At 51.6% G+C, this 12274-nt stretch overlaps 1 pseudogene across 1 annotated transcript; it reads left to right on the top strand.

Annotated features, from left to right (window-relative positions):
- The first annotated feature begins 5476 nt into the window (after positions 1 to 5476).
- LOC309684246 (olfactory receptor 14J1-like) lies at positions 5477 to 6412 on the top strand (annotated as a pseudogene). Its single transcript has one exon. The product of its transcript is annotated as an olfactory receptor 14J1-like (transcript).
- The last annotated feature ends 5862 nt before the right edge of the window (positions 6413 to 12274 follow it).

Here is a 12274-nt window from a genome sequence, read left to right as displayed (position 1 = left end):
ATCGTTGCTGTTTAACTGCAGAGATGAGGAATAGTGTTGTTTCCTTGTAGGAAACTCCTATGGTAGCTTGACTGACCAAAACAGGAGACTGTCTTCTATGGAGGGGGTCTGCATGGTTTGCTGCATTCAGTGCAAAGCCCATTCTCTGCAACACCTCCTGGGGTTCGTACCGTCTAAAGGAAACAAGATTGCCTCTGTGATATTGCCCTCACTGACAGCAGCTTGAAAGATCCCTTAAGGAATCTCAGTTCCTTTTTTACTGGGATCATCACAGCCCAGAACCTCCTTGTGAGAAAACCACTGTCTCAGCACCCTTGGATGCAAACCTTCTGGTCCCACGGACTGGTAAGGGTGTAGTTGGCTCAAGAACACCTGGCTTAGTCCCCATCCTCTGCAGATTGTTCTAGGTGAACCTGCTTTGCAAGGGGGGGTTGGACTAGATGATCCCCAAAGGTCCCTTCCAAACCCCTACCATTCTGTGCTTCTCCTCAAGAGTCCTGCCTCAAAGCCCAGAGGCTTTGGAGACCTTGCCGGTGGTAACTGAGGCAAAGAGGAAATTAAGTACCTCAGATCTAACTGCACCCATTCTTAATGAATTCAGCAGTGGTCCTACTTTAAATTTTTTTCTTCTGTAACTGTTCCTAAAGAACCAAAAGCTCATCTTGCTGCCATGGAATTCCTTTTTCACAGAATCACAGAATCATGGAATGTTCAGAGTTGGAAGGGACCTGTAGGTTTCATCTAGTCCAACTCCCCTGCTAAAGCAGGATTGCCTAGAGCAAATTACTCAGGACTGCATCCAGACGGGTCTTGAAAATCTGCAGAGAAGGGGACTCCACAACCTCCCTGGGCAGCCTGGGCCAGTGCTCTGTCACCCTTCTTCACAGTTAAAGAAGTTTTTTCTTGTATTTGAATGGAACTTCCTATGCTCCAACTTGTGCCCATTACCCCTCGTCCTGTCACTTGGAACCATTGAAAAGTGTCTGGCTCCATCCTCCTTCAACCCACCCTTGGGTCTCCCCCTCAGCCTTCTTTTCTCCAGGCTAAAGAGTCCCAGCTCTCTCAGGTTTTCCTCATAAGGCAGATGCTCCATGCCCTTAATCATCTTAGTTGCCCTTTGCTGGACCCGCTCCAGCAGTTCCCTGTCCCTCTTGAACTGGGGAGCCCAAAACTGGACACAGCACTCCAGTTGTGGCCTCACCAGGGCAGAGTAGAGGGGGAGAATGACCTCCCTCGACCGACTGGCCACACTCTTCCCTATGCAGCCCAGGATTCCATTGGCCTTTCTGGCAACAAGGGCACATTGCTGGGCCATGGATAATGTACTGTCTACCACAACCCCCAGATCCTTCTCCTCTGAGCTACTTCCCAGCAGGTCCACCCCTAACCTATACTGGTGCCTAGCATTCTTCCTCCCCAGGTGCAGGACCTTGCCCTTGCTCTCATAGAACCTCATTAGGTTCTTCTCTGCCCAGCTCTCCAGCCTGTCCAGGTCGCGCTGGAGGGCAGCACAGCCCTCTTGAGTGTAAGCCACCCCACCCAGTTTGGTATCATCAGCAAACTTGCTGAGGATACACTCTTTCCCATCATCCAGGTCATTAATGAATATATTAAACAAAATTGCACCGAGTATTGACCCCTGGGGGACACCGCTGGTTACAGGCCTCCAACTAGACTCTGTGCCGCTGATCACAACCCTCTGAGTTCTGTCCCGCAGCCAACTCTCAATCCACCTCACTGTCACCTCATCTAGTCCATACTTCCTAATGAGGATGTCATGGGAGACAGTGTCAAAAGCCTTGCTGAAGTCAAGGTAGATGACATCCACGACTCTCCCCTCATCCAGCCAACCAGTTATAACATCATAGAAAGCTATCAGATTGGTCAAGCATGATTTACCCTTGGTAAATCCATGTTGACCACTTCCAATAACTTCCTGTTCCTCAACGTGTTTGGAGATGACGTCCAGAATGAGTCGCTCTATTACCCTCCCAGGGACAGAGGTGAGACTAACTGGTCTGTAGTTCCCTGGGTCCTCCTTCTTGCCTTTTTTGAAGATCGGACTGATCTTAAAATGATGTTTTACCTGTTGGGTTTTTGAATTGTTCCTCTGAAAATACGGCAATTCTTGTTCTAGAAATGGCCGTTCTTTCTTTTTTATGGCAGGGTGTGGGACAAGGTCAGCTTAAAATGCCTGCATGGTGTAGGTAGGTATTTACAGCTTGTGGAGAAGGAGTTGGGAATATCAGAATCCAAGAATCATAGAATGGTTTGGGTTGGAAGGGAACTAAAAAATCACCTAGTCGTCCCCTCTCTCCCCCTCCCATGCCATGGACAGAGACATCTTTCACTAGTTCAGGTTGCTCAAAACTTCTGTCCTCGGACACGTCCAGGAATGTTGCGTCCACAGCTTCTCCAGGAAACCTCTTCCAGTGTCTTGCCACCCTCATTGCAAATTCTTTCTTCCTTATAGCCAAAGTAAATCTACCCTCTTTCAGTTGAAAGCCATTGCCCCTTCTCCTGCTCCTACAGGCCTTGGTAAAAAGTCACAGTCCGTCTTTCTTGGTTTATGACCACTATGTTTTCATCTGCAAACCCTGTGGAGAGTGCCCAGAGACCACCCAAGATGGGGTTTGGAGGCCTCAAGCACATGACCATAGAGGCTGAGGGTTGTGGGCTGACTGGTGTGGAGACTGAGGACAGGATAGGAGTAGCCTGAGAGTGCTTGCAGGGTGGTTTCAGAGCTGGTGGAGCTTTTCTTCCTGGTGCAAAACAGCATGAGGAAGAAATAATGGCACAAAGTCCAGACTGGACACGAGGAGGAAGACATTTCCCTCCAAGGGCAGTGCTGTGCCGTAACACATAACCCAGAAGGAGTCTGGATGAGCCCAAGGCTTTGTGTTTCAGGGAAGAGCCCGGGAGGACAGAGAGAGAGCATTCAAGGAAGGTGACAGCAAGGTGGGGCAGCCGGGGAGGATGGCTACAGCCTGCAGGGAAAGAGGCACCGGTGAGGTGACAACGTAGGACAGCCTGTGGTGGAGATGACAGGGGGATGTGGCAAAGCTGGAAGAAGCCCCCTGACACAGCCAACCTCTTCACGTCTCTGGTCATGGCTGTTGGCTCTGCCACTCATGCCCACAGGACCCATTAACACCACAAGAAACTTTGGAGTTTGCATCTGACTTGGAGTCCCTGAGAGGTTTCTTCAGGTTCCTCTCAGGTCTGAGGTTGATGGACTCAGCACCAAACCCACCAGAGGGGTCGTTAAAGTGCAGTGGGCTGGTGCTGTGCTGCTGAGCTGGGCCGGGCTCCTGGGACGGAGGGATCTGCCAGAAAGTGGTCTGAGCTGCAGAGAGACAGCTCTGCGCAGGAGCAGCACCTCTGCACAGTGCAGCAGGGCTGAGGGCAGTGCCAGGGGACCTCAGGGAGATGAGCGAGGCAGAGAAAGAGCTTCACAGTCGGTGGTCAGGACTGGGAGGAGGAGTGAGAGCTCACTGGAGGAGAAATCTTGGCAGTGCTGCACAGGGTGAGTCTGTGGGTGCAGGGCAATGCCGGTGGAGCTGCTGGAGGCACCTCCTAACGCTGGAATAACCCACAGCTTGTGGGATCTGTAAGAGGGGACGGAGGGCTCTTGTTGGGAAATGTGAATATGTGTGAAGGTGGGTGTGCAGGCAGGGATGGGCAGGGTTGTCCTTTCCAGCAGGGTCCCTGCACCCCGGGGGCTGTGTGCCGGGGCAGGGACAATGCTGCCTGCCAGGGTCAGCTTTGCGCCTGCCCGGGGAGCTCCCACGGCGCTGTGGGGAGAAGCTGTGGGTGGAAGGAGTGACCCCCAGCACAGTAACGTAGGGATGAGCAGGTCAGGGCATGGTGCTTCTGCTCTCAAGAGAGTGCAGCACGGGTCAGCTCTACCTCATGCCATTTTTCAGAGGACATCTGAGGCAGCACACCAACTCAGCAGCATCTTCCCCTTTGCAGCCACATCAGGTTTGCTGTGAACTGGTCTTTAGCCCCCGCACACTCAGAGATGCCCCTGGGCAGCACCCCGTCCCTGGGAGGTGTTTGCAGGCAGACGTAGGCGCACAGCAGTGGGACGGGGTTTGTGAGCACTGAGCGGGAGCTGAGCCGGGGACAGGGAGACGGCTGCCGGCAGCAGAGACACGGGCAGGGAGTGAGAGGGAGCTGCTGCCTGAAACACTGACCAGGGGGATGTGGGCACGTCCGTGCGGTCCCTGCAGCACAGGCACCTTCCCCTGGGCAGGTCCTGCTTGGTGTCCGTTCCCAGCCTGGGCACAGCTCTGCCCTACAGCCCACGGGGTCTCGGGCACGCATTGTCCCTGCAGCAGCCAGAGCTCAGCAAAGGACGAACCCCGGATTGCCATCTGCTTTGCATGTCCCTCCTCCCCTGTCAGGAGCATTGTGGCACTTCACTGCCGTCCCCTCCTGCCTGAGCTGCTCTTGTTCTCACCGTTGGATAAACTGAGTCAGTGCGGGGGGTGGGGGTTGCGGGTGGCAGATTCGGCCCCCGTTCAGATGCCGACCCTTTGGGTCCTGCTCTGCAGTCATGTCTATGGCAGCAACGTGCCCAGGTCTTCTCCAGGCAACTTCAGGACATTAACTACTTCCTCGGGAGTCCTATGGGGCTGCCGGGTGCTCTCCAGAAGGGCACAGCTCTCCCATAGTCTCTCTGTGCTCCCTCGGATCCACATGGAGAAGACATCTCAGTGCTCAGGCCATGGAAATGCTGCTGGGCAGCTGTACGTGGGCAGCTGCAATGATCCCTCCTGGTCCCAGTCGGGGAGGGGAGAGATGAGAAAAGGCAGTGAGTCTGTATATCTGCCCTTTGAACCTGGATTCCTCTCCTCTCCGCAGTGTCCTGCTTCTTTTGATGGGAACACCCGAGAGGGATCCTTCTCCAGCTGCAAGCTGCCAGCACAGGGCAGCGGAGAAGAGGGCTGATGGGCAGAACAGGTCTCCTCTCTCTGCACTAAGGGATGATCCCTTTGCATCTCAGCACCCACAAGGCTTCACCTGGAGTGCATTAGAAATGTCAGTGATTTCAGCCATCCCAAACCCCTCAGAAATAGGGCAGGTGCAACCAGAACAAAATAAAGAAAATAAAAATCCCCTCTCCTCTGCTGTGCAGTTTGGCGACTTGTATAAAAGCTCTTTGATATAACATGATTACATTTAATTGGAGATCGCTCTGCTGCCCTGGTTCCCTCTTGCTGCACAGCAAGGAGGAATTCTCGGGAGCCCATTGCAGAGTCCGGGCTCCCAGTGGCAGCCTCAGCCAGCAAAACCCAGAGCTCAAGTGAGGCAGATGCAGAGAGGTGCTCCTGGACAGAAAGTCTGAATGTGGGGCTGCAAAGAGGCATGCAATACACTATGCTGGGAGAAGTCTGGCCTGACTCAGTACTGCCTTTTCCTCCTTAACAGATAACCACAGTTAATAATAACAGATACCCAGAGGAAGCACATGTCCAACAGCAGCTCCATCACCCACTTCCTCCTCCTGGCATTCGCAGACACACGGGAGCTGCAGCTCTTGACCTTCTGGCTCTTCCTGGGCATCTACCTGGCTGCCCTCCTGGGAAACGGCCTCATCATCACTGCCATCGCCTGCGACCACCGCCTCCACACCCCCATGTACTTCTTCCTCCTCAACCTCTCTCTTCTTGACATGGGCTCCGTCTCCACTACTCTCCCTAAAGCCATGGCCAATTCCCTCTGGAACACCAGGGCCATCTCCTATCAAGGGTGTGCTGCACAGGTCTTTTTCATTTTCTTTTTCATGTCAGCAGAGTTTTATCTTCTTGCTGTCATGTCCTATGACCGCTATGTTGCCATCTGTCAACCCTTGCACTACGGGACCCTCCTGGGCAGCAGAGCTTGTGTCCGCATGGCAGCAGCTGTCTGGGGCAGTGTTTTTCCCTATGCTGTGCTGCACATGGCCAATACATTTTCACTGCCCCTCTGCCAGGGCAATGCCCTGTAACAGTTTTTCTGTGAAGTCCCCCACATCCTCAAGCTCTCCTGCTCAGATGCTTTCCTCAGGGAAGTTGGGCTTCTTGTGGTCAGTGCCTCTTTAGCCTTTGCATGTTTTGCTTTCATTGTGCTGTCATATGTGCAAATCTTCAGGGTGGTGCTGAGGATCCCCTCTGAGCAGGGACGGCACAAAGCCTTTTCCACGTGCCTCCCTCACCTGGCCGTGGTCTCCCTCTTTCTCAGCACTGCAGTGTTTGCCCACTTGAAGCCCCCCTCCATCTCCTCCTCATCTCTGGACCTGGTGGTCGCAGTGCTGTACTCGGTGGTGCCTCCAGCAGTGAACCCCCTCATCTACAGCATGAGGAACCAGGAGCTCAAAGATTGCTTTAGAAAACTGATTTCATGGTCACCTTCTAAGTATCAATAAACTTACCATCTCTCTCCACAGATGACTCAAAAGATGTTCTACACCAGTCCTGAGCTTTCCTTATTTCTCTTCATTATTATAGTCATGCTTTTCTTTTTTTTTTTTTTTTTTTTTTTTTTTTTGTAGTAGCATCTTCCTGCTGGGATGTTTGGTTTTCTTCCACTTCTACAGGGGCATTAACCCACTATCTCAAATTGTGCCTCTATAATGGTGCCTAACACTAGGTCAGAGCTGAAACTCTCACAGCATCTCTATAACAAAATGGTATCTCCTTTGTGCTATGCACAAACATAACACAAAATAACAGGCACAAAACAGCTTTCTTCCAAAGCTGGTCTCAGGAGTAGGCTTGAGTAATGGCATCCCCAAAAAGACTGGTTTTGCTTTGGGTTCCGCACAGCAGCATGAGCAAAAACCTCCCAGTCACATTGTGACCTTTTAGTCACCCAGTCACATTGTGACTGACTCGTCATCATGTATGACAGTGGAAGCAATTGCTGGTCACTGAGTGACATAGCCAAGGCTGTCACATACAAGACATGACCGACAACTTTATTCTCAAGGGGGAAATGGAGCTGCATGAAGATCCCCCATGCTCCCCAGGAGCAGTGAATGCCTGGGGTGGGTACTGAATGGAGCCCCACAAAGTGAGAAATCACCCAAGATGGAGTCACCAAGCTGAGTGGTGCGGTTGACATGCCTGAGGGACGGGACGCCATCCAGAGGGACCTGGACAAGATGGAGAAGTGGGCCCATTTGAACCTCATGAAGTTCAACAAGGCCAAGTGCAAGGTCCTGCAGCTGCGTCAGGGCAACCCCCAGCACCAGTACACGTTGGGGGATGAAGGGGTTGAGAGAAGTCCTGCCGAGAAGGACTTGGGGGTACTGGGGGATGAAAAGCTGGACATGAGCACACACTGTGTGCTCACAGCCCAGAAAGCCTGGGCTGCATCAAAACAAGTGTGGCCAGCAGGGCAAGGGAGGGGATTCTGTCCCTCTACTCCTCTCTTTTGAGGCCCCACCTGGAGTGCTGTGTCCAGCTCTGGAGTCCTCAGCACAGGTGTCGTGGTTTAACCCCAGCCAGCAGCTAGGGCCATGCAGCCACTGGTGCAGTTCACCTCCTTCCCCCAGAAGGGCAGGAAGAAGAGGGAGAAAAAGAGGGGAAAAGGAAAGAAAAAAAAAACCAACAAAAAACTCCAAACTTATGCATTGAAGTAAAGATAGTTTAACAGAATGATAACAGAAAAGGAAAACAACAACAGCACCAACAACACTACTACTACTACTGCTGCTACTAATGACAATACACGTCACTCTCACCACTCAGTGAATCGGTACCTGCCCGAGCAGTGCTCGCGCATACCCGCCCCCTGGCTGAACCCATCCAAATACTGAGCATGACCTCTATGGAATGGAATATATCTTTGCCCATTCCATCGTTCTCTCGAGGCCCCTGTTAGCTTCGATGGACAGCTGAAAATAAAGTCCTTGAAAAATATGAATAACACCTGGCAACAGCTAAAACAATATGTATTATTGACATTCCTTTCCTACCAAATCTGAAACACAGCAGCCACTAGAAAGAAAATGAGAGTTGCGGTCAAGAGCTCTGTGTCCAAGTGGCGAGCAATGACGCGTGGCTTTCCTTAGGGAAAGAGGGGTCGGTACTGGGACCGGTGCTGTTAAACATCCTTGTTGGTGACATAGGTGTTGGGATGGAGTGCATTCTCAGCAAGTTTGCCAATGACACCAAGATATGTGGAGCAGTCAACATTCTGGAGGGGAGGGATGCCATCCAGAGGGACCTGGACAGGCTGGAGAGGTGGGCCTGTGCAAACCTCACGAAGTTCAACACGGCCAAGTGCAAGGTCCGGCACGTGGGTCAGGGCAATCCCAAGCACAAATCCAGGCTGGGAAAAGAATGGATTGAGAGCAGCCCTGAGGGGAAGGACTTGGGGGTGTTTGTTAAAGAGAAGCCCAACATGTGCTTGCAATGTGCGCTGGCAGCCCAAAAAGCCAACTGCATCCCAGGCTGCATCACCAGCAGTGTGGCAAGTGGGGTGAGGGAGGTGATTCTGCCCCTCTACTCACTCTAGTGAGACCCCCCGCAGTGCTTCATTCAGCTCTTGGGCCCCAGCATAAAGAGGACATGGATCTGTTGGAGCGGGAAAAGAGGAGGCCACAAAGGTGATCAGAGGGGTGGAGCACTTCTGCTGTGAGGCCAGGCTGAGAGAGGCCAGGGGTTGCTCAGCGTGGAGACTCCAGGGAGACCTTATAGCAGACTGAGTATCAGAAGGGCGCCTAAAGGAAAGCTGGAGAGGGACTTTTTACAAGTGGTAGTTTTGAGCCAGAGCTGGTGGACAGGCAGTGTTGGCCAAAGCATCTATGTGGAGACAACTGATTTCTCTCCCTCCAGGAGAAAAAGAAGCCAGGACGGCTGCACCCAAGTTGTCCAGTGCTGGAGGAGGATGAGAAATAAGTGGGTCTGGATGTTGCAGAGTTTGCCTGAAGGTGCTCCAGTAACCCAGACACCCTGGGGTTAGTGCACATTTGGCTATGAAAAATAGCACGTCATTCACTTTGTCTCTTTGCTTCCCTCTGTGAATGGAGGGAGCTCGTGACTTCAGCATGTGACTCGCTGTGAGCGCATATGAACAAGCAGACTGTGGGGCAGGGAGTGCTTTGGGGGTTCCTGGGATGCGTGCTTGGCACAAAAATGTGTTTTCCTTTGGTCTAAGGTTGTCCTCTGTGGATAGTGGACTTCAGAGGAGGTAAGGTGGACTTAATCTACAACAGAATTTTTTATTTTCTATTGAACTGTGCCTTCCTTTGGTCTGTTTTTTTTTTTTGGCTATGAAGCAAATTCTGTGTGTGGGTGCAGTTCATTCCCCAAACGAAACAAGTGGAAACTGGTGCCAAAGGGCTGAAAGCTGCAACTCCAGACTTGTAGCGGAGAAAAGGCGGATTTGAGGAAAGGTGCTGTAAGTCCCAGGTGGCTGATGAGAGAAACGCAGGGTTGGAGTTGGGGACAAAGCCTGCCCATAGAGTATCTGACATACAGGGACTTGACTACCCTACACCGTCCGACTCCGTTTGGAGAGGTCCAGTTTCAGTGTCATTTGGAAAATGCTGATATCAATGAAGATAGACACACAAATGAAGCAGACAAATAAAGAAAACAAAAGAAAAAGAAATCCTTTTTTCTTGTTATTTACTCTTGAAACTTTTTCACTTCTGAAATCTCTCTAATTAACCGCAGAAGAATTGTAGAATAATAAAAGTATGCCCAGAGCCTTGGCTTGTTATGGTATTTTGCATGTTAATGAGCCCTCTGGTGCCCAGTTCCTGAACTGCAGGTACTGAGAGTGGATTGAAGTGGTCTCTAGAGCAGTCAAAGTCAGCCTCCAAGGTTCCGAGGGTGTCAGCAGTCCCCGCTGAGGGCCATCCCTGGCTGTCCCTGAAACAGAAAGTCAAAAGCACTGTCTACAGTTTGGAAATGGTATGTGCAAGTGTCTGCGAAAGCCCTTGATGTGTCTCATTAAGCAGGATGTCCAAGCACTGACCCCCACACCCTGGAAATGGGGATCCTTTCCCTCACGGGATGCTCGGGGCTGAGCCTGGGAGCAGTGAGATGAGGGGGTGTGCGATGCCAAGGGCAGGACAGTGGTAGGACACCTCTCAGGCTCTCTGGAGGGTGGGGGAGGAGGCAACAAACCAGTGTGGCGGTAAGGAACTGGAGTGCTCTCAGGGGCCTCAGTGGAAGAGACCGCAGCCATAGTGGAAAGGACAAGGATTTCAGTTCTGCTGGGGGGTCACAGCCCCAACAAAGGGGCCATCCTTCCACCCCCTCCCCACAGGCTGTCCTACACTTCCCTATGCCTTTGCCTGTTTCTCTGCAGATTTCAACAACCACCCCTGCTTCTCCACCCCACTCCCACCCCATGCTGGCCCAAGTTCTACTGATAAATCTCTGACTTTACTGACTATTTCCTCAAACACAAAGCCATGATTTTCTGAGATTTTGCCAATGGCTGTGAGTTCCCCTTAACCTGTGCAGCTTCTTCTTAATCCCCTCCTTCTTTCTCCTCCACCCACAGGCATCAACTGCCTTTAATTTCTGGGCTCAGACATGCTGTGAAGGATTTGCTAAAGCCATTAGCCACCACCTTGTTTCCCCCTGACATCCCCCAAGCCTCTCACCCACACCTACATGGAGACAATCACTGCTGCTCAGGGCCCCTCACTCTTCAGAAGTGGCCTTGAGCTTCCTGGGTCTCCCTGGTGCTTATGATAAATTTCCTGGGTCCCTCCAAGAGCTCTTCATGAGCTGGCTTGTCCATAACATGGCCTTTGTGACCTTCTCTTAAGAAATTATGCTCCTTTTACGATCATCTGTGCAGAAAGAGTAGTCACAGAGAAGCACCAAATATTTCAAAACAGAGGCCGAGTGAAATGCTCTAAGAACCTGCTGTCATTCTGGCAAGGAGTCTGTCCTGAGAAGGACATCCAGTCTCTGCCGCTCTCTTGAGAGGCAAATGAGCAGGGTGCACGCCACCTTGGGACACAAAGGGTGACTTCTGCAAGACCACCCTTCATCTGAACTGCCAGGGATGTGTACTTCACGATGGGATATCATGCCTTATATGGCAAACACTGACTGAAATGGCATTTCCAAGAGTTGTTACTACAGAAGCAGACTACTGCTTTTGTTTGTTTGTTTGTTTGTTTGTTTTTACCTTTTTGTTTTCATAGATGCTGCCACTCTTTATGAAATCACAGAATGAGAAACCCCTGAAGGATTACTGATTGAGAGAAGACCCACCAGGTTTGCATCTCAAGAAATGGGACACCAGAGGCCAAGGGAAGCATGGTTTGGGCACTGTCATGGGATTTGGGAAACTGAAGCATGGTCCTTTCTCTCTGTCTCCTGATACTCTGCCCTCCTCACTGAGATGTGTCATTAGTGACACAGAGTCTAGTTGGAGGCTTGTAAGAAGTGGTGTTCCCCAGGGGTCAGCACTGGGTCCAGTCCTGTTCAATATATTCACCAATGACCTGGATGAAGGCATCGAGTGTACCATCAGCAAGTTTCTGATGACACAGAGCTGGGAGGGGTGGCTGATATGCCAGAAGACTGTGCTGCCATACAGCATGACCTGGACAGGCTGGAGAGATGGGCAAAGAGGGACGTTATGAAGATCAACAAGGGCAAGTGTAGGGTACTGCACCTGGGGAGGAATAATGCCATGCATTAGTACAGTTTGGGGGCTGACCTGCTGGAGAGCAGCTGTGTGCAAAGGGACCTGGTAGTCCTGGTTGACAAGAAGATGACCATGAGCCAACAAGGTGCCATTGTGGTCAAGAAGGCCAATGGCATCCTGGGGTGCATCAAGAAGTGTGGCCAGCAGGTCGAGGGAGGTCATCCTCCCCCTCTGCTCTGCCCAGCTGAGGCCGCATCTGGAGTACTGTGTCCAGTTCTGGGCTCCCCGTTTCAAGAAGGACAGGGATCTGCTGGAGAGTGTCCAGCAAAGGGCTACAAAGATGATTAGAGGATTGGAGCAACTCTTTTATGAGGAAAGGCTGAGGGACTTGGGGCTTTTTAGTCTGGAGAAGGAAAGGAAAAGCTCCAGCAGAGCTCCTGTCCTCGTTGGCTCCTCTACCACTTGGAGAAAGAAGTTGTTGCCAATACAATCCAAGAACCTCCCCCATCGCCTATGCCCTGCTGTGTTACCCTTCCAACAGATGTCAGCAAACTTGCTGAGGGGACATTCTGTCCCCTCATCCAGGACATTGATTAACTTGTTGAGCAAGACTGGCAGTACTGACCCCTGGGGAGCACTGCTACTTACAGGCCTCCAACTA

This window comes from Vanellus vanellus (genome assembly GCF_965231255.1).
Source record: "Vanellus vanellus genome assembly, contig: HAP1_SCAFFOLD_45, whole genome shotgun sequence".
Lineage (NCBI taxonomy): Eukaryota > Metazoa > Chordata > Aves > Charadriiformes > Charadriidae > Vanellus > Vanellus vanellus.
This window is presented reverse-complemented; position numbering and strand designations above follow the sequence as displayed.